We start from the raw sequence: 22205 nt of genomic DNA on the forward strand, positions 1-22205 counted from the left end.
TTATTATAAAAGAGTTACTTTTAGCATATTTGAATTTCATGCATAGAGGTATGCATAAGAGATGAATATTTTATTATAAAAGTGTTACTTTTAGCATAATTGAATTTCATGCATAGAGGTATGCATAAAAGATATGGGAAGTGATAAGATGTGATAAGATGCATATGAGATGAGTTAGGATGTGATAAGATGAGTTAAGAAGTGATAGGATGTGTATGGGATGAGGTAAGAAATGTATGTGATGGGATAAGATGTATATGGGTTGTGATAGGGTGAGATTATGGATGTGAATGTGGAGGTGGATGTATGCATGTAGATGTGAATGTGGATGTGGATGTATGGATGTAAATGAGGATGTGGATGTAGATGTGGATGTATGCATGTAGATGTAGATGTATGAATGTGAATGTGAATGTGGATGTGGATGTATGCATGGAGATGTGGATGTATGCATGTAGATGTAGATGTATAGATGTGGATGTGAATGTGGAGGTGGATGTATGCATGTAGATGTAGATGTATAGATGTGGATGTGAATGTGGAGGTGGATGTATGCATGTAGATGTATGGATGTGAATGTATAGATGTGGATGTGAATGTGGAGGTGGATGTATGCATGTAGATGTAGATGTATGGATGTGGAGGTAGATGTATGCATGTAGATGTAGATGTATGGATGTGAATGTGAATGTGGATGCGGATGTATACATGGAGATGTGGATGTATGCATGTAGATGTAGATGTATGAATGTGGATCTAGATTTATTCATGTAGATGTGAATATACGCATATAGATGTGGATGTATGGATGTGGATCTGGATGTATGCATGTAGATGTGAATATACGCATATAGATGTGGATGTATGGATGTGAATGTGCATGTAGATGTGGATGTGAAAATAGATGCATGGATGTAGATGTGGATGTATGGATGTGAATGTGGATGTGGATGTGGATATATGTATGGATGTGAATATATGATATATGATGTGAAGGAATCTGAAGTGATGAGATGGAAAATGATGTGATGGGATGAGTACACATATAAATGGAATGTGGAATAAGTAATGTGGATTGATGAGGGATAATGTGGAAAAATGAGAGTTTATATAGAAACTGTATTTGTAAACTGTTTGTAAATACTGTTTGTAAATGGCTGTTTTATGTCAAGAATGCTGGGGAAGCATTTTGACTGTCTTGTGATTAAGGTCGTGGAGACCTAACTGATAAAGTTGCAACTGCTGACGGAGAGTCAATGGTGGACGTCTCGCGTAGCAAGGTCGACCGAGGTCTTAACCAGCCTCAGTTCGTCGATTAAAATGGTGAGCTTCCGGTACGGTGGATGAGGGACCAAGGAAGCGGCCTATGAGTGAAGCGCTAGGTCACCTGCGAAGGATCCTAGAGGGTGCTGACCATACGGTGCTCGGGCTCTGGGTCGCCTAGGATACCCACGCATGCATCGAGGAAGATATTGGAACAAGGAGTAAGAGTTGTTTTGTGAAACCGGGCATGGATCTGGTTGATTGACCTTGCTGGTCTTCAATGGATGAGTCCATGGCTCTTTATATGGATGTGTTGGTTGATCTTGCTGATCTTCAACGAGAGTCCATCTGGATTTTTATAAGTGATTATATTGCCAAGTATTATGGGCTAGGAACTATTGAAAAGGCCCCTGAGTGGACAGGTGGTGAGCGTTCTAGTTGCCAATGATGCCATAGATACTCTGATGAAGGAATGATGGGAAATTAAGAATCAACCGGATAATTTGGAAGATTGTGATCAGTGATACGATGGTTTCATTAAAGGATTGTTTTAAAACTGATTGAATCTGTGAAAAAGGCAATTTCATATTGGGTGTGTAAGTGGTGTGACTAGTTTTATTTTTGCATGAATATCCGGTTAGGGGGCCTGGGAACTCTTTTCCTTGGTACTCGGGACAAAACCTAACCAAATTCCTAATTGGATCCCATCACTACAGTGGTTGGGCGGTTGGCTAACCCATGGGACTGGATGGGGTTAGGCTGGACTGATGGATCCATAAATCGAGACTCAATTTCTATTATTACGATAGATAAAGTAAATCCTGAATAGTAATTGTTCTATGGATAGGAATCAACGGCTGTGCCTCTTTGATGGGGAAAAAAGTGTTGATCCCAATGATCCAAGTGCAAGTTTCTTCCTTGATCTGACCGAGTATCTTTATAGGTACAATCGGATCAGCTTGATCAGTGATGGTCTTGACTACGTTAGAGAAAAAAGTTATCCTGGTGGAATCACCCGTGCTTTTCGGGTAAGAGAAGTTTTTTCGAGTCCGGTTTTTGGTAAAAAAATTGACAGATTAGTCTCTTGTCTGGATATCCATGGACGAGGCCCCAAATGTGGGACCCCTGTCCCGCGCGAGAAGTGCTACTTCCGCTGCTAGTACCCCGAATCTGTTGCTCAGTGGGAACAAGGATCTCACAAAGTCATTTAGGATCTTGGATGTAATTGATAGGCACATAGATCTATAAATCCAACCATTTGTGTTCGTCCATGATAGAATTCGTGGTGCTTATACTAGATCAAAAAAATGTGGAGGAGAGAGACCCAAAATACAAGAATGACTCTTGCTTATTAAGCTGCTCAAAAAATACAACTAACCTTCATGCTCATAAAATGCCTTCTAGCTCCACCTTTAAATAGGTGAGCTAGTGGACCTTAAGTCCATTCACACACACACCCTTCTCCTCCCCTTTTACATAACCTTAGTCTTTTAATACCCCCCTCAATACCAACTATGAAAAAAAATTGGAATAGGTGGTATTGGACATAGGTTGCCTTTATAACATTAGGCGTACAAGGTTAGGAATATAGGTGTGGTTACATTGAGATTTAAAACAATTTCTCAGTGGAGTTAGAGGCTGATACGTTAGCCTCTGACTCTTTGTTAGGACATTTAGAAGTGATATGTCTCGTTTATTTACACTTGTTACATTTCATTTTGTTGGGATATTTGATCCAACAATTATTTGCCAAATGACCACCTTTTTGCAATGGACACACCTTACTTTGATCACTTGATGTGACAAAGCTTGTTCGACATTCGATGAAGTTGTTGCACTTGAAGATTCAGCTCCTCCCTTTGGCCTCTTTTCTTCATCAAGACAAGATTGAATGACTCCTTCAAGGGTGGGATTAGGTATGTTCTTTAGGGTGGTGACTAAGGTGGGGTACACCTTCTTGACTGCTTTTAGCAAAACAGCCACTGCATCATCTTCATCCATTCTCGCATTCACTGATGCAAGTTGAGCCATAAGGCCCTTCAAGTGAGAGATAAAGGCTCCAATTCCATCTCCCTCTTTGCGTTCCAAGCTGAAAAATTCAATTTTAAGTGAGATCTTGGAATTCTTACCACCACGAGCTCCATAGAGCTTATCAAGCTCATCCCATTTCTCCTTTGCAGTCGGAAGCTGGTCCACATGGTGAATGAGAGCCTCATCAAGATGGAGCATATGATGGCTTGTGCCCTCTCATCATCTTCAATATCTTCAACCTTAGTTTGATCAATAACCTTAATGCCAGAGATGAATGGCCAAAAACCTTTGACATCATCTTGTACTTGACAAGAACTTGCCAAGTGTGGAAGCCCTCTCTTGAGAACTTCTTAATTTGGGTATTTTCCTTTGACATTGGGTATTGAAGGGAGATTACAAGATATTAATGGGCTGATTTATGAAGAAGAAAACCAAAAAGTTTGTGATGCTTTGGCTTAAGTAGAAAGAGAAAGGCTACAACCCTTAATTAAGCCAAGGATGTTGCATAAAAAAAAGGAGATTAAGATGGTGAAGCTTATGGTTTAGCACTTAGGGTTTGTGCCCAACCACTAATTCTGATGGAGATTAGCTTTATTAGTGTCAAAGAATACTTTGTTTGGTGATTAAGATCACCATTAGTGTTTAGAATCATGATTAGTACTTAAGAGCACATTTTTGGCATCAATTTACACTTATATTGGTGATTATATCACCATTAGTGTTTAAGAACACACTTTGTGTTTAGAAACACTTTGGAATGGCTCCCCTTTGCTGGATTAGTAGCCTCATTAGTGTTAATCAACACTATTAGTGTTTATGAACACTAATAGTGTTTATGAACACTATTAACAAACTTGAGTAAGCTTTCATGGAGAAAAAAATAGTAGGCGCCTGGTTTTTCGACTCCCACGATCGATTTAGCCTGCCATTAGGATTGAGATTTGAGATCCTAAGCCCTTAGGTCATGGGCTTCAAAATCCCTAACTTACCTCGGGCCTATGGTGCCCACAGGCGGTGTATTGGTGTACGATAGCAGCAGCGCAGAAGAAACGGCACCGGCCTGCTCAGAGCTCAATGTCGCGGCCTCTTGAGAGTAAACCTAGCAATTGATGGTACAAAGCTGAGCGCCCAGGAGTCTTCTTCAACTTCCTAGTTGAAAGCACGCCGAGATTCGTCCTCCTCAAGCTGCTGGAAGGCCTCCACTGGCTAGGGGTAGTGGCTAGGGGTAGATGAGATGCACTCTGAAAACCACTTTTTTGACCTATTCTACACCTTGCAAGTTGCCTAGCTCTATATACCATGATAGAATCCGTGGTGCTTATACTAGATCAAAAAGATGTGGAGGAGAGAGACCCAAGACTCTTGCTTATTAAGTTGCTCAAAAAATACAACTAAGCTTCATGCTCATAAAATGCCTTCTAGTTCCACCTTTAAATAGGTGAGCTAGTGGACCTTAAGTCCATTCACACACACACCCTTCTCCTCCCCTTTTACATAACCTTAGTCTTTTAATAGTCCATGTGTCCACTACCTTGTACATTACCTTTTAATCGTTGTAACCATTAAGTTGTTAGGACCCACCATCTATTGGTGCTCACCCATGTGTCCACTACCTTGTAATCATTAAGTTGTTTACGATCTTGGATCTTGGGTACTAGGCATGAATATATGGTGATTCAAATAGCAACATATCTTAATAACGCTCTTAGGAAAGCAGAACTTCACTCACCTACACTCTACTTATATTTGCATATAGTGCATCACAAAGTTGTTCTTTGCTAGCAATTTTCTTGTTAGTTATATATCTTAATAAAGCTCTACGGAAAAGCAATCCTCTAGTAATCTTGTTTACAGATAATAATATAGTCCTGTTATAACTATGTGACTGTCTAGCCACATGTCCAACCATTACTGGTAGTAGCCACCCATGTACCCAGTATTGCATCTAGCCACATGGTCAACCATCCTCCTCTCTCACTCTCTCTCTCTATCCATATCTTTACTCACTCTCTCTATCCTCTCTATATCTCTCTCTCTCTACCCTTGTCTTTGCTCTCTCTCTTTCTCACCCTTTCTGTCTTTCTCTTTGCTCACTCTCGCCTCCCTCTCTCCCTCTCTCTCTCTCTCTCTCTCTCTCTCTCTCTCCTTTTCTTTGCTTACTCTCTCTATCCTCCCCCCCTCTCTCTCCCTCTCTACCCTTCTCTTTGCTCTCGTTCCCTCTCCCTCTCCCTCTCTCTATCTCTCACTCTTTTAGTCCCTTTCTTTGCTTACTCTCTCTATCCTCCCTCTCTCTCTCTTTCCTTCTCTTTGCTCTCTCTCTCTCTCTCTCTCTCTCTCTCTCTCTCTCTCTCTGCCCTTCTCTTTGCTCACTCTCTCTATATTTCCTTCTCATTTCTCAACACAGCATACTTAACTCATGTTTTGCATATAGATCCTCAAGTCTACAAATGCTTCACTACCTTATTCATCCATACAATATAGAAAATGTCGATTCTTATTGGTTTGTATGACATGTTGTACATAAACATCGTTGTAGACTGGAATGATGTCTTATTGCAAAACCCCAACATGTGTTGCTCTCACCCTCTTTATCTCTTTTAAATATAAAAAATAAGATCATGACACAATCATAAACAATTGCTAAACAAAGTCACTTGAATATTCACAAATAAATATGTTTACTGCACTACAATGAAATCTTCATCAAGACACCCTCCACTACATCCTCTTTGGGATCAATACAAACAATGTTCATGGTTGCCTAATTTTTGTGCTACCATAGCACAATCTCCACATCCCCAGCATAAAGCTCTACTATCACTTGCCCTTGTTTTACACGACGCTTCAACAGGCTATACCAAAAGTCATATCCACACTGAGATCCACCTGCAAAGAAAACATCTCTCTTAATTCCACCAAAAAATGTAAGGCCCTTCTTTTGGAGCACAAAAATGTTAACTCCATACCTCGCCATACTATCCCATCTGGGCATCTACCCTAGTGCATCATGGTGCAAGGATCTATGATATAATTAGGTGAGAAAGGTTATGTATGGTTTTGTCCAACTATGCTCGTGAAGGTAGCAACGACGAGGGTATGTATCTGAACAAGAGTATGAGATGATTTTTTGTAGCAAAAAGTGATGCTCAATGGCAACCTCTATGGTTAGTGTTGCTTACCTCTTGTCCAAAGGCCCTTCCAATCTACGTTGTACATCGCACATTCACCAAGGTTTCAAAGGAGAAGCCAGAGCACTTGGCGTGAGCTATAATGGTTGCCATTTGATACACAGTACCGACGATGACAATAATAGAGCTACTATCTTCTAAGATGGTCTCATAAATTTGAAGCAATGCATGCTCCTCTCCATCTATGTGGCATCAGAATGACATACGTAAAAAAGTAAGCATGACATATGCGCAACATATGCACAAGAACACATAAGGTCTTAATGAAGTTAAAATCATCTCATCACTCACATGTGCAGAGATTCCATGGTGGGACATTGTCATCGGGGTAGCCATAAACAAAACCTCCTGTGGGCAACCTCACTACAATACAATCACACGCTGTGCTTGTATTGACACCTTTAACAGCAGTAAAGGTCTTGTCTCCCACGTTGGCCTTCTGCAACATATCAAAGACATGTTCTAGTAGCTCCGGTGGTGGACACTCCTTGTTCAGAAGTGCCCTGCCTATCTTCAAAGGATCCCCAACAAATGCCATCATCATCTTTGTAGAATGATGTCCTATCACACCATGTTGAGTAGAGTTATACATCAATTGTCATTACGGGATATAAAAGACACACACCTTTACAGTCCTTTCACATGTGGTCACAATTGATTATTATACCTATTAACATAAAGACTTCTATAACGGTAGAGAAACTAGCACTTTGATGTTTGCTATCGAAGCGTTGAGGACTACTCTTGTGGTATGACGAGGAACTCCTACAAAAGCGTCGAGGACTACTCTTGTGGTACGACGAGGAACTCCTACAAAAGCATACATTTTGTAAGTGCATGAACCACATAAATACTTTACATTATCATTACCAATGAGTAAAATCATACCTGGAAAATTCATTTGGATTGGAGTCAAGTTACCCAAGCGAGGTGGATTAATATGTCACAATGGTGCATTTGGCACCACCTCTTGCCAAGCTTATCTGAACCCATAATTAATCTATGTTAGTATCCAAACAATGTAACAATAATACCAATGAACCATAAGTAAAAGAGTGCCCTGCTTGTGTTGCTATATAACTAACTTCTTCAACTTTTAGGGTTGCCTCGATCTTGCGAGAGTGCTATCATCAGAATCGCTTTTGTCATATTCTGATGGAGAGGTATCAGAGTCGTCCTCTTCCTGTAGTGCCTTTCTTTTTCCCTTTCCCTTCGTTGCATCCTTCTTTGGCACTTTGTCCCTTTATCATCATCAACATCCTCTTCATCATCATCGTCAGCACTTTTGTCCCTTCATCATCATCATCAGCATCCTCTTCATCATCATCATCAGCATCCTCTTCATCATCATCATCATCCTATTCATCTTCATCATCCCCTTCATCTTTCATAAGACCTTTTCCCTTGCCTTGAACATGTAATTTGTCACATAGACTTCTAGGTTTCACAATAGAATTCACGATTTGAAAATTTTTAAGAAACAATATTTTAAATAAACTAAAATATCTAATTGTATAGTTCATACCATGGTTGATTGCTTTACTTTACAAGCCCGAGTATACATCTCCTTCTCGCTCTTGGGAAATTTGCCACTTGAAAAGTCAAGGAACAATGGGCATCTCTTGTATATCTATGCATCCCAAAGGTCTCAAAGTTGCTGCTATGTACACATAGTGCTCTCATGTTTTGGATTGCGCCAAACTTTTAAGATCGCAAGCACATCTGCAATATATCTCTCCGCATCTCGCACTTACAAATCCATCTACACATTATTATTTCCGTTCACTTTACAAATATAAGAGTACAACTAAGTAGTAAGTAAGCTTTGTAGAATGTTATGCACCTGAACACAGCACACTTGGTAGCCTTGACGACAGCTGAGGCTTTGAAGTTACCACACCTTGTTTCTTTAGGGATCCCACCATTTTCTCTAACAACTTCCCAAAATACAATCTCTTAACATTGACGAGGTCCTCCAAGAATGTATCTGGAAAAATTACCCTGTACTTTTTTTATATTTTTGCAAGGACGGCTACAACATGTGCTCCAATCTCATGCCATATGACTTCTCTTCGAAGCCAATCCCTAAATAAACTTGCATTTGTTGTGTTACCATTGAAATTGTTATTCAAACAAAATAGAGTACTTTGTAAATATCAAGAAGATAGGGAAAGTAATTATTACATACTTTTAGGGATTTGTGAATCCTTCAGCCTTTGTAAATTGCCATCAATCAAAATATCCAAAATCTATGCTTTGTGGTCATTTGACAATAAGCTAACTCCAAGATGTCCAAAATTAAACTGCAACATTAAAACCATAAAATGTTGTTGCCTTTGAAATAGATAGAGAAAAGAGTGTAGGTTTTTTTACTCAAAGAAGCCTTCCCCCTTTATAGGGTTTGCAATCACCGCCAGTTGCCTTGTAGCACACCTCCACTTTCTTTCATCCTTATAAAATTTCGTTCTCCATTTCTCTTCAAACTCATGTGTAGGCAAACTATCTACTAGGGGGTCAATATCTGGGGTGGCTGCGAGATACTCATCCTATTATTCATGAATTACAACATTAGTGGATAATGTGCAAATGTTAATCATATATTGCAAGTGTCAAAATATTGAAGGTTTTGGGAAAGTTTTGAAAGCTCGCAGTTATACCAGGATGGGCGGCCCTTTTTTTTCTATGTCAAGGCATGCTTGTCCATCCATGCCTTGTTCATCTCTCTAGTGTGCTTCATAATTGTTTCTTTGTTTGCCAGCCCAAGCACCCTAATGAGGCACACTTTGTCCACAAGGGAAGAAGAAACATAGCCCACTCCATTCATCTTACGGTAAAAATTTTAAGGTTATTATTATGAAAGATTGAACCTTCCTCTTGCTATCCTCATTGAATTCAATAAGGAGAGCATCAACACAAGGATGTCTTGACGCGATAGTCTTGAATGTTACAGTTAGATAGTGCAAATCTAATTAGTCCCAAAACTATTTTATAAAACAAAAGACCACATTCAAAAAAGCAGGCAATTTAAGTAGAGTCACATTTGTTGAGATATCGAGCTCTAGTGAGGCGGTGGACACTGATGACCCGCCTGGGGGATAGGCCCCGCACTTACACCACTGGCATGGTTGGTGAGATCTTGGGTGATATGCGGCCAGTGGGATGACAGGCTGTGTGACAGCCACTCTAGAGACTGGCATAGTTATAGCGCCAGCTCATTTAGTCGGGTTCACACTATAGAGAACCCGTGTATGTATTTGGTTGAGTACCTTTCATATTGTGTGTACTCTTATTCTTGTATATGGTGTGTTGAGTGTTGAGTAGAGAAGAAGAAGATTTTCAGCCTCTCACCTTGTGTGTTCTCTATTAGGGTTTTGTGAGTGTATGTGTGTGCTTGCAAGAGCTCAAGCTCTCTTCCCCCCTGCATCTTTTCATGGTATCAGAGCCTGGTTCGTGCTAAGGGCTGAGCTGCAAGCAAGAGAACCACAGGAAGCGGTACGAGGGTAAGAGCTTCAACTACTCTTCCCTATTGTGTTGGTGACTACACCCTTGTCGGGAGCTCTACGGGAGGCACCGGCAAACGATCTCCGATTGAGGAGCTTTCTTAGCGGGAGTGAAGCTATAGGGCAACTATACAGTCCTGCGGACTGTAGTCCTACGGACTGATATTTCTGGGCCGAAAACGCGTTTCGGGCGCATCTGGACCTCCATTTTTCAGAAAGCAGGCGATTTCGAGCACTGCGGGTAAGTCATCGATTCTCTGCAGAACTCTGTTTTAAGAACTGCAGGAAGACACATTGACTGTGCAGACACTGTGGGTGCTGCAAAGAGGTCTACAGTTGCCATTGGGTGTATGTATGTGCATTGGAGTCACTGGTTGTGACATTTGAGAGTACTGCAGTACCGCTGTGCAGAAAATACAGCATTTGTGCAGAAAAACCAGAGTGCAGTTTCTGGTAAATTGTGTGTTTGGCAAGATGTCAAATGATGGGATAACTCAGATTGTGGCTGAGAAGCTGGATAAGAATAACTTCCATGCTTGGAGGTTCAGGTTGACGAATTTCCTGATGGGAAAAGGCTATTGGGACTACATAGAAGGTGAGCATGAAGAGGCACCGGAGATACCAGATATAAATCCGACTGCTGCAGATGTGAAAGAGTTTAAAGACTGGAACCAAGGAGCCAGGAAGGTTATGTATTGGCTTTCCATTAGTATACAGGACACCATGATTGGGCACATTCAGGATGCCAAGTCTCCCAAGGAGGCGTGGGACACCTTGGTAAAGCTTTATGAAACAAACACCAAGGCACGTAAGATACAGTTGAAGAATGAACTTCATACTGTGGAGAAAAAGAGCATGTCTGTGAATGACTATGCACTGAAGATAAAGGGTATTGTGGAATCCCTTGCATCTATTGGTGTGTCAGTAGATGATGATGACAAGGTGGAAGTTTGTTTACGTGGTCTCGGGCCACAATACAAGGCGTTCAAGACGTCTATTCAGACTCGGGAAAACATTCCCAACTTTACAGATTTGGTGTCTATGCTGATTATCGAAGAGGAGCTTGGGTGAAGACCAACAGACTTCACAAAGCAATAACAGTTCAGAGCAACAGGCCTTCTACACGAGTTCAGGAAGAGGACGAGGTAGAGGAGGCCGTGGACGCGATCAAGGAGGTGGCCGAACAGGTAATCAGAATTATGGCCAGCAGAGCAGCGGCAACAACAACAGTCCCAGAATCAACAACAACAACAACAACACACAGGTGGAAGAGGCAAATTCAGAGGCAGGGGGAGTCAAAGAGGCCGTGGAAATTGGCAAAGGCAATATAATGATGCACGTGAATGCTACTATTGTGGTAAGCCAGGACATGTGCAGTCAGAATGTTATAAGAAGCAGGCTGACATGCAAAATGGGAAAGTGCAGCAAAACAACTATGCATCCTCAAGCAGAAATAATGAGGACAATGAAAGGTTGTTTGTTATGCAGCATGTTGTGAATGCCATGTCTGAAAATGCTGATGCAGCACAAAAAGATAATGTATGGTATGTGGATTCAGGCGCTTCGAACCACATGACGAGTCATGGGGAGTGGTTCAAGGAGATGAAGAACCCGGAAAGACCAGGTTTTGTGGAAACAGGGGATGACACTGCTCATCCAATTGCCCACGTTGGAGATGTGCCATTATCTATGCAGGATGGCAAAGTGAAGTACCTTGCAGATGTACTTCATGTACCGAACATAACAAAGAATCTGGTTTCAGTTGGCCAGATGATTGAGCAGGGTTTGCAGGTTCGGTTTAACCCTGATGGGTGTTATGTTGAAGATTTTAAAGACAAGTGCAGGTTGGTTGCAAAAGGCAACAGAGTGGGCAGAATGTTTACGTTGGATGTAGACATGCCTGAAATGAGTGCTGCGATGTTTGCAAATGGTTCAGGAGTTGTTGCAGACACAGACATATGGCATAAAAGAATAGGACATGTAAATGTGCAGAGATTGAAGTCTATGCAAACAAAAGGAATTGTGACAGGGCTGCCAAAATTTAAAGTGGAAGGTATGCAGAAAATATGTGAAGCATGCCAATTTGGGAAGCAAACAAAGCATGTGTTTCCACGTAACAGATATGTGAGCAGAAATGCACTAGATGTTGTGCATTCAGATGTATGGGGTCCTACGAAGACCGTGTCTATGGGAGGCTGCAGGTACTATGTCACTTTCATTGATGACCACACAAGGAAAGTGTGGGTATATTTCATGAAGGAGAAGAGTGAGGTGTTCACTCACTTTCAGAATTTCAAAGTTTTGGTTGAAAAGCAAACAGGGAAATATGTTAAGTGCCTAAGGTCAGATGGAGGGGGAGAATACTTCTCCAATGAGTTCTCTGAATTTTTGAAGAAGAATGGTATTCGGAGACAGTTCACATGCAGATATACTCCGCAGCAAAATGGAGTTGCTGAGCGGAAAAACAGGCACATTGCTGAGATTGCGCGAGCATTGATGAAAGAGAAGAATATGCCGCATTGCTATTGGGCTGAGGCTGTTTCTACAGCAGTATACATCATGAACAGGACTCCAACTGCAGCCATACATGATGTAACTCCAGAGGAGAGGTTTACTGGCAGGAAACCAGATTTGTCTCATCTGAAAGTCTTTGGATGCATTGCATATGTGCATGTGCCAGATGAGCTGAGAACCAAGCTGGATCCGAAAGCTGAAAAATGTGTGTTTATTGGATATTCCCTTGAGCAAAAGGGATACAGGTGTTATAACCCTGCTACACGTGAGTTGAGGGTAAGCAGGGATGTTGTCTTTGATGAGATGAGCAGCTGGTATGCTGCTGAAAAAGAAGCTGTTGGGGCTGATGTGAGTGGAAGTGTGGTTGCACAGAATGCAGGTCAGCAATCACAGTCTTTGAGTGGACCAGGAGAGTCCTCATCTAGTGGGTCTGTTGATAGACCATGGAGTGGCAGGCTATGTCATAATACCAGTCCTGCAAATGTGATTACTACATCACGTAAAGGAAAAGAGAAAGTGGTTGAGCCCCTTGGTATGCCTGACATTTCTGCAGGGCATTCTCATGTTGATGGAGAGTCTAGTGGCTCAGATATGAGCCTTGATGAGGAGCTTGGGATCCCAGCTATGAGAACACCAGGTGTAAAGAAGGCTATGGAAGCCATGAATGAGAAGCTGCGAAGATCTGGGAGAGTGAGAAATCCTGTGCAGAGATTTACCTATGATGGTTATGTGGCACATCACTATGCATATATGGCAAAGGTTGTGCAGGTTGTTGAGCCCACATGCATTAATGAGGCTGTTGGAAATGTGTGTTGGGAGAAAGCTATGGATGAGGAGATGGATGCACTATATGGAAATGAAACTTGGGACTTAGTGCAATTGCCTGAAGGCAAGAAAGCCATTGGATGCAAGTGGGTGTACAAAGTTAAACATAACAGTGATGGAAGCATAAACAGGTACAAGGCTAGATTGGTAGCCAAAGGATATGCGCAGACATATGGGATTGATTATGAGGAAACTTTCAGCCCAGTTGCCAAGATGGCAACAGTGAGAGTTGTGATAGCAGTGGCTGCATCAAAGCAATGGTCTTTACATCAGATGGATGTAAAGAATGCATTCTTGCATGGGGATTTGCAAGAAGAGGTGTATATGTTGCAGCCACCTGGTTATGAGGATGAGGGTCACCCCGAGCATGTTTGCAGGTTGAAGAAAGCCTTGTATGGCTTAAAGCAAGCACCAAGAGCATGGTCTGACAAGATTTCTGAATATCTTGTCACTATTGGCTTTCATGTAGCCAATGCAGATTTCTCATTGTATGTGAGACATGGTGATAGAGGGGTTGTGCTTGTTGTCATCTATGTAGATGACTTGATCATTACGGGGGACCATGATGCAGAGATCTTTGATGTAAAGATCTTGCTTAGACAGAAGTTTGAGATGAAGGATCTGGGGGAGCTCAGATATTTCTTGGGCATTGAGGTGATTAGGTCACCACATGGTATTGGATTACTGCAGAGACAGTATGGCTTGGACATGTTGTCCAAGTATGGTATGACAGGCTGTAAGCCTATTTCTGTGCCATTGGATCAGAATGGCAAGTTGAGTGCAGATTCAGGAGAGATCTTGGAGGATCCTACTATGTACAGGAGCATAGTAGGAAGTTTGATCTACATGACCATCACCAGACCAGATTTGAGCTATGCTGTTGGGTTGGTGAGTCAGTTTATGCAGGTTCCACGGAAACCGCATTTGGATGCAGTGAGACGCATACTAAGGTATGTGAAGTCTACTTTGCATTGTGGACTCTTCTATGAGACTGGGACAGAGATATGTGTACATGGGTACACAGATGCTGATTGGGCTGGTAGTATCTCAGACAGAAGATCTACCAGTGGATTCATGTTTTCTTTGGGGAGTGCTGCTGTGACTTGGAGCAGCAAGAAGCAGCCTACGGTTGCTCTATCGAGTACAGAGGCCGAGTATAGAGGAGCTGCTATGGCAGCATGTGAGGTAGCTTGGTTGAGAAAGCTACTTGGAGATTTGGGTCTATCAGTGGATAGACAAGTTGTCATTTTCTGTGACAACATTAGCAGTATACAGTTGGCAAGGAACCCAGTCTTTCATGCTCGTACGAAGCACATAGAGGTCCACTACCACTTCGTTAGAGAGAAGGTCTTGGCAGGAGACCTTGACCTTGTTTATGTCAGCACAGAGGATCAGGTAGCTGACATCTTCACCAAAGCATTGGGTACAGAGAAGCTCCGCAGATTCAGGGCTTCGCTTGGTGTACATGAGATGGAGTTGAGCTTGAGGGGGAGTGTTGAGATATCGAGCTCTAGTGAGGCGGTGGACACTGATGACCCGCCTGGGGGATAGGCCCCGCACTTACACCACTGGCATGGTTGGTGAGATCTTGGGTGATATGCGGCCAGTGGGATGACAGGCTGTGTGACAGCCACTCTAGAGACTGGCATAGTTATAGCGCCAGCTCATTTAGTCGGGTTCACACTATAGAGAACCCGTGTATGTATTTGGTTGAGTACCTTTCATATTGTGTGTACTCTTATTCTTGTATATGGTGTGTTGAGTGTTGAGTAGAGAAGAAGAAGATTTTCAGCCTCTCACCTTGTGTGTTCTCTATTAGGGTTTTGTGAGTGTATGTGTGTGCTTGCAAGAGCTCAAGCTCTCTTCCCCCCTGCATCTTTTCAACATTTATTAATCTCCTCCATCCATGTCACAACTCAATGATTACCATCCCACACATACAACATCTTGTTTCTGATGAATTCCCACTCCGTGCCTTTGATCATATTCTCAAACTCCTCATTTTCAATTACCAGATGTCATCCCATGCAATAACATCATCTTGAGTCACTTCTCTAACAGGATTATGGGATGAGGAGATAGAAATGAACCTGCATTCGGCAACATAGCCATTCATATAAGTTTCCTTGCCAGCTTCTTGTACCTAAACTACACTCTTCTATAGAGGGGTTAGGCACAAGTATGCACAAGGGAACATGTGGCAAAGGAGTGGATTTCACCATGCACACACATGTTATGCATGGTAGACTGTCTTGTAGGAGTTCTAATCTCAAGCAAGTTGCATGAGTCACCATGAAACCCTCTTCATTCTCGCCTTCTTTTTCAATTCCCTTGTCTACCTTTCCTACTTCCTTAGTTTCTTTAATGGATTTTGAAGAAGAACCTTTCTTTGAAGACTTAGCACCTCGACTTGGATTCCTTCGAGGAGGAGTCCAATCATCATCATCTTCCTCTTGTACTTTCTTCCTCTTATTCATACTTGTCACTTCTTGGCTTGCCTATCTGGCAGGTGTGCTCTTTATGTGTTTTGTACGCTTTGGATGTGGGGTTTCCTTTGATGTTTTTGCAAACAATCTAAACACATCAACATATACAAGACATATTGCTCTCAAAAAAATCACTAAAAAAGAGCATAATTGGAAAGGTGAAGAGAGATAAAATAAGACTTACACAATCTCTGGCTAGCCACACAATGGTGTATTCTTTGATTTGATTTAACTCATCGATATCACCATCTTTGAGGGGAAAAGGAAGAGGAACTTCTCCCACTTCAACATCTTCTATCGACATGCCAACATGACCAAGTGGCAAACCAATTCCATGGACAGTATCCACAGTGGGGTCTACATGCAAAATGGTCCCAATAGCTACCTTGGACACTTGTGACCCTCTTTGGAATTGGGGAGAGAGATAAAATAAGACTTACACAATCTCTAGCTGGCCACACAATGATGTATTCTTTGGTTTGATTTAACTCATCGATATCACCATCTTTGAGGGGAAAAGGAAGAGGAACTTCTCCCACTTCAACATCTTCTATCAACACGCCAACATGACCAAGTGGCAAACCAATTCCATGGACAGTATCCACAGTGGGGTCTACATGCAAAACGGTCCCAATAGCTACCTTGGTATCATTAAACATCAAGGACACTTGTGACCCTCTTTGGAATTGGGGAGACGCCATGAGGATGAACAAGTAGCACAAGAGGAAGGAGATTGAACAAGGAATAAAGAGTCATAAAACATATAAGAAAGCAAAAGATAAAAATATAGCAAAAAAGAAATAGATATAAATAGAGGGATAGATATAAATAGAGAGAAATAAAAGTAAATTAAAAAATAGGGTTTTGAAATAAGGGTTTTGAAAGAAGAGAAAGTAGGAACAAAGAAGAGGAGAGGAAAGGGAAGAAACAATGAAGAAAAGAGAAAGGAGAGGAGAGGAAAAGGAATAGAGACAGAGAGAGGAAAAAAGAGAGTGAAGAAAGGGTTGGTCAGAGAGAGAGAGAGAGAGAGAGAGAGAGAGAGAGAGAGGGAGAGAGAGAGAGAGGGAGAGAGAGAGAGAGAGGGGGGGGAGGGGGGAGTTCCGTGATGAGAGAGAAAAAGAGTATGAGAGAGAGGGAGGGAGAGGGCTGTTCTTTTATGGGTTTAGAAAGGGGAAGAGGGGGGGCGTTTGCTTTGGGGGGGAGGCGTTTCCTTTTAGGGGGGAGTGGCATTTTTCTTTTGGTGGGAGGGAGGTGTTTTGCTTTTGTAGGGAGGGGGACGAGTGGCTACTGCGTTTAGGGGGGAGGGTTAAGCATTTAATGGGATGGGTGGGGAAGGCGTGTGCGCCCCCCACTAAGGGAGGCGATCACCCTTAGTGGGGGTTGGGTCACCCCCCACCAACTAAGGGTGATAGTCTCCCTTAGTTGGTGGGGGGGTCGCCAACTAAGGGGGCGACCTTCCCCCCCTCCCCCCCACCAACTAAGGGCGACCATTGCCCTTAGTTGGTGGGGAGGGAGGGGGCTCACCAACTAAGGGCAACACCCCTCACCAACTAAGGGCGATGGTCACCTCAGTTTTAGAAGGTACAACCTTACAATGGAAGAGGTGGCCGATCTAGAGAGAGAAAGGTTTCTATTGGAGACAAGTAGCACCATCCCACATAATTCAATCGCGACAGTAGGGTCAAGCCTATCACAAATAGTTGTAAGCTCATGTAGACCTAAGTATTGGGCTGGTAAGGTTGTCCGTTTGGTGCAAGAGGCTCATTAAAGAATTTTAAGCGAATGTATAGAAAGGTCGTTCGATTTTAGCTTACATTGTTTGAGAAGAAATTATCGTCTGTAATGAGTTGCACATGTTTTATGTGAGCATAGAGGGGTCGCATGCGGCTGGAGTGAGTTGTGTGGTGAATGTGTATGAGTACCCAAGCTGCTCTTGTTCGGATTTCCAAAAGAGAGAAGCAAAGCATGAGATGTACCTCCCTTGCAAACATATGTATTATGTTTTCTTGCAAGTGCTGAATCTTGATGCGGTCGTGCATGAGTTTATGCACCAGTAGGCTTTGACAAAAGTGGGTTGTTTCAAGCATTTTTTGGTCATCGCTACCATGCAAATGTAGCAATACGATGAGGCATTGTGGGATGTCCAAATATGCATTCACATATTTTGGGTTGCTATCTATAAACGCATGGAAAATGTTTTTGGTTGCCTGTATTTTGGTCTTGGGAGGAGAATATGCATAGCATTAACTGTTGGAGTTCTGTTTTTGGGTTTTGGTGGGGTAGCACTTTCTGTATCTGCGTAAAATATGCTTATATTTCATCCCATGTTGCTCAATATTGTTTTTTGTAGGCTAGTATGTTAAAAATTCATTGTTGGGGGTTTCCTAGTTTAAGGTTTCTCGTTGTCATCGTTATGATTTTTTCTTCAATAGAAGCTAAGATTCACCGTTTGAGGTTTCTTGTTGTTGTTGTGGTCAAGATTTTTTTCCTATGAAATTTATGGTTGTGGTTAGATGATCCAACGATGATATATTCACCAAAAAAATACTACAGGTGTCTTCATGTTCATTACAAATCGTTGCCCCTCTGCTTGGAATGCGCTCTCGCTCATGAAATGGCCATCCTCCATTCTTCTCACCTCTATCTAGGTGGCAGAGAAAGCTCTTCCTCCACACCCATGGCAGATAAAGCTCTTCCTCCACACCCATGGCTATATGATGTCAATGTGACAATGTAGTAGTGAGGATGTGGATGTGATGGGCTAGCACACTCACAACTATGGGGTGGGGTGGGGTGGGAGAGGGAGAAGTTGCAGGCCTGTACCTGTATATAGGGAGATAAGACAGACTGACATGGGCAACCGTCCATAGGGAGTATTAGTTTCTCTTAGTGTTTTCCTTATATGGTTTAATTATTTCATGAGTGTGTGTGTGTGTGTGTGTGTGTGTGTGTGAGAGAGAGAGAGAGAGAGAGAGAGAGAGAGAGAGAGAGAGAGAGAGAGAGAGAGATGTCCTTAGTAGGTTCTCAAATCAGCCTATAGAGAGCCATTGGAAGATAGGAATACGAGTGCTAAAATACATGAAAGGTACCATTGGTTATGGCATCACTTATAAATTGAGCAATTACTTGACTGGATTTTGTGACTCATATTGGGCAGAAGATTGTGATAGCACAAAATCAATTTTTGGTTACTGTTTTTTAATTAGGTTTGGAATTACATTTTGGATGAGCAAGAAGCAGCCTATAGTGGCACTGTCTTTTATAGAGGTGGCATGCTTTGCTTCATGTGAAGTAGTCTAGTTGAGGAGGATCTTAGGAGTCATGAGAGTTGGTCAAAAGGGAGCAACAGAGTTGCTATGTGGTGACAATCAAAGTTGCATAGCTATTGCCAAGAACCTAGTGTTTCATGCTCTCATGAAGCACATTAAGATTTAGTATCATTATGCAGGTGACCTTATCATGTAGAGGTGAAACTGATCTACCGCTCAATGATAGAGGTTGTGTGATTATCTTCACACAAAGGCTCTTAGGAGAGATTTATGGATTGCCATCTTCATCGACTCAACATTGAACCGAAGAGACAGTTCACCTACGGGTGGACATTGAAGAAGTAGTTCACCCATAGTTCACCTACGGGTAGACATTAAGGGGAGTGTTGAAAAAGAATTTGCTTAATGATCCACCCTTGTGATGTTTCTATGTGGGTGATGGATGTGCTCTATTTTATAAGGCCCCCTTTATGAGGAGTAATCGTTGTGGTGTGAGCACTCAAGAACCCGACAGTTCCTAGTTTAGATCTAGGATGCATGCTTGTGCAGACTACGTGACTGCATTATGTGGGCATTGAATAGCAAATAGAGGATAAATTATTCTTGGTGGTGTGACACGAAGTTGGGGTTTGGACTTCGGTCACTTCTCAGAGTCAAAACACACTTGTATGAAACCTCACAGCCTCCTCACCTCCCTTTCTCTCCCTAGATTAAGATAAAGATATACACATCAAAGGTGAGATCATAATTCATGGAAGGAAAGATGAAAGGCTCTGGAGAAGCAAGAATTTCTGCCAGTCTTGCAGCTTCAAACAAGAGGGCAATTCTTTGTTGGAAGAAAATCTTCCGACTCAGGATTATGTGAACGGAAACATACGGGGAATATTGGTAAGGTTCATCCGTTCGAATTGGGCGATTTGGACGGAACATATTAAAGAAAATGAATATGGCAATCACTTACAAGAGGATAAGACACATGGGGTTTGCCTTTTGATAAGGGATTAGGAGGAATTAATCATGATTAAGAAGAAAGAATGGCCAAAAAAACTATAAAAACAGAGATACACAGAGAATTGCAGTTTTAAATCCATAAAGACTGTGCAAGAGAGGATTATATAGATGCGTAGAGCTTGAAGAGAGCTTCGCGCCTATATAAAAACTTTCAAAAACGGCAACTGAGCGAAAAGTTATGAGCATTTTACTGCAAGATTATAAAACTGCCAAAATTCTATAAAAACAGAGATACACAGAGAATTGCAGTTTTAAATCCATATAGGCTGTGCAAGAGATGATTAGATAGGTGCGTAGAGCTTGATGAGAGCTTCGTGCCCATATAAAAACTTTCAAAAACGGACAACCGAGCGAAAAGTTATGAGCATTTTACTACAAGACTATAAAACTGCCAAAATTCGCCTAAAAATTAGCAACTTTGGGAGAAACTCTGATCATCAATGAAGTAAGGGATCAAGAGATTAGTTACATGAATGGAAAGAGCATAGAAAGAGCTTCCTACCCATATGATCGATTTAAGAAACCAACACCCAAGTGATGAGTAATTACCGATTGAAATTTGGGTATTGGACCACAAAAACTGCACTTCTCTCTCTTTGCATGAAACCTCAATTTTCACATAGCCTCTTGCCTTTCATCTCCTTCATGATTCAAGCTAGAGAGTAAGGGTTAACATTGCTCAGCGAACAATCGTAAAGATTTACCTATGGTCCCCAAAGTCTTTCCACATGCTCATTATCGCTAAAACCATTGGTACCTCCAAAGGAGGGCGGCAATAAGGCAAGGGCTACCTTGAGAAGTCACAGGCCCGCCAAGATAATAACTCCTTATCCCACTTATCATGAATCATCAAAGAGGTCCAAAATTGGGTTAAGCATGAGGAGCTAATGCTAAATGAGACATTCACATGTAAAGAGAGTGTTTGAACAGGGGTTTGAAAGATAAGAGAATGGCAATGACACAAAATGCTCAATTGAGGAGGCTCGTTCCTTTATTTGAAAGGGAGAGGAGGGCTCCTTTTATAGGTGGAGAATCACCCTCTCTTCCATTGTTACAAAATACAACATAAAAATCTTCAACCCTTCAGTGACATAAGGGTAGATGTCACCATCAATTGTCCTCTTAGGCTAAGTCTTCTATTGATTATTAAATTGAAGACTTTTTGACTTTGAGAGTGTGATAAGATAATAGCCAAGCCTAAGTGGCATGTAGGTGGAGACCCCACTTACACATGGCGGGATTCTCCTCTTCCATGTAGGCATTCTAGAAGAATCTTTCCCAATTATACACCTACACACACTCCTCCACATGCCTTTCACACTCCCCAACTTGTAGCCTTATGGTGAATACCATATTAATAATACAATTAAAATCCATGTGAGCATGAAGGCCCAATTTTATTTTCCACATCACTAGCCTATCTACCATACCAAAGTATTTATCAAGCATACTTGTGGCATTTACAATGTGTGCACCCTAAATCAAGTAAAACCATTATATTTGAAGATAGAATGTTATTATTGGGGTAGCCGCCAAGCCGCCGCCAAGCCACGCCGTTATTCCATTGTGGGCGCCGCAATCTTCTTGGACAAGCTTCCACCTTATTACCATTGCGAAACCATCAAAATATGCACAAAATTGACAAAGAAAGATATCAATTTTTCACGTCACATCTTCCCCCCCCAGCAGATCCTCCATGCTTGTCTGGGGGGTCTGCTAGCCATGGTGCTCGAGGGTAGAATATCTTTAGCCGGTATTCATTGGCACGTCCGGGAACCTCCTGGCCACTTGCATCCTTTAGAAGATAGGTGTTATTTTTGAACTTTTGCTTTATCCTGAAGGGGCCTTCCCAGCGTCGAAGAAGCTTCTTATCTAGTCGTTTCTCCACACGGCCATCATACCTCATGACTAAGCTTCCTTGCTTGAGTTCTGGCTTCTTCTTCTTCCTTTTGAGAGTGTCATGCCTTGCCTTGCGCCGTTGTTGTGCAGCCTCCAAATTTTGAAGTGCCTGAAGTCGCCTCTCATCCAAGATCTCCAGTTGTGCTAGGGGTTGGGCATGTGTTTCTTCTTCATTATTCAAGCGTGCAAAAGATGTGCGAAGGCTTGTGATTTCCAATT

Source organism: Cibotium barometz, chromosome 23 (genome assembly GCF_041138505.1).
Source record: "Cibotium barometz isolate CiBa-2024 chromosome 23, ASM4113850v1, whole genome shotgun sequence".
NCBI classification, from domain to species: domain Eukaryota; kingdom Viridiplantae; phylum Streptophyta; class Polypodiopsida; order Cyatheales; family Cibotiaceae; genus Cibotium; species Cibotium barometz.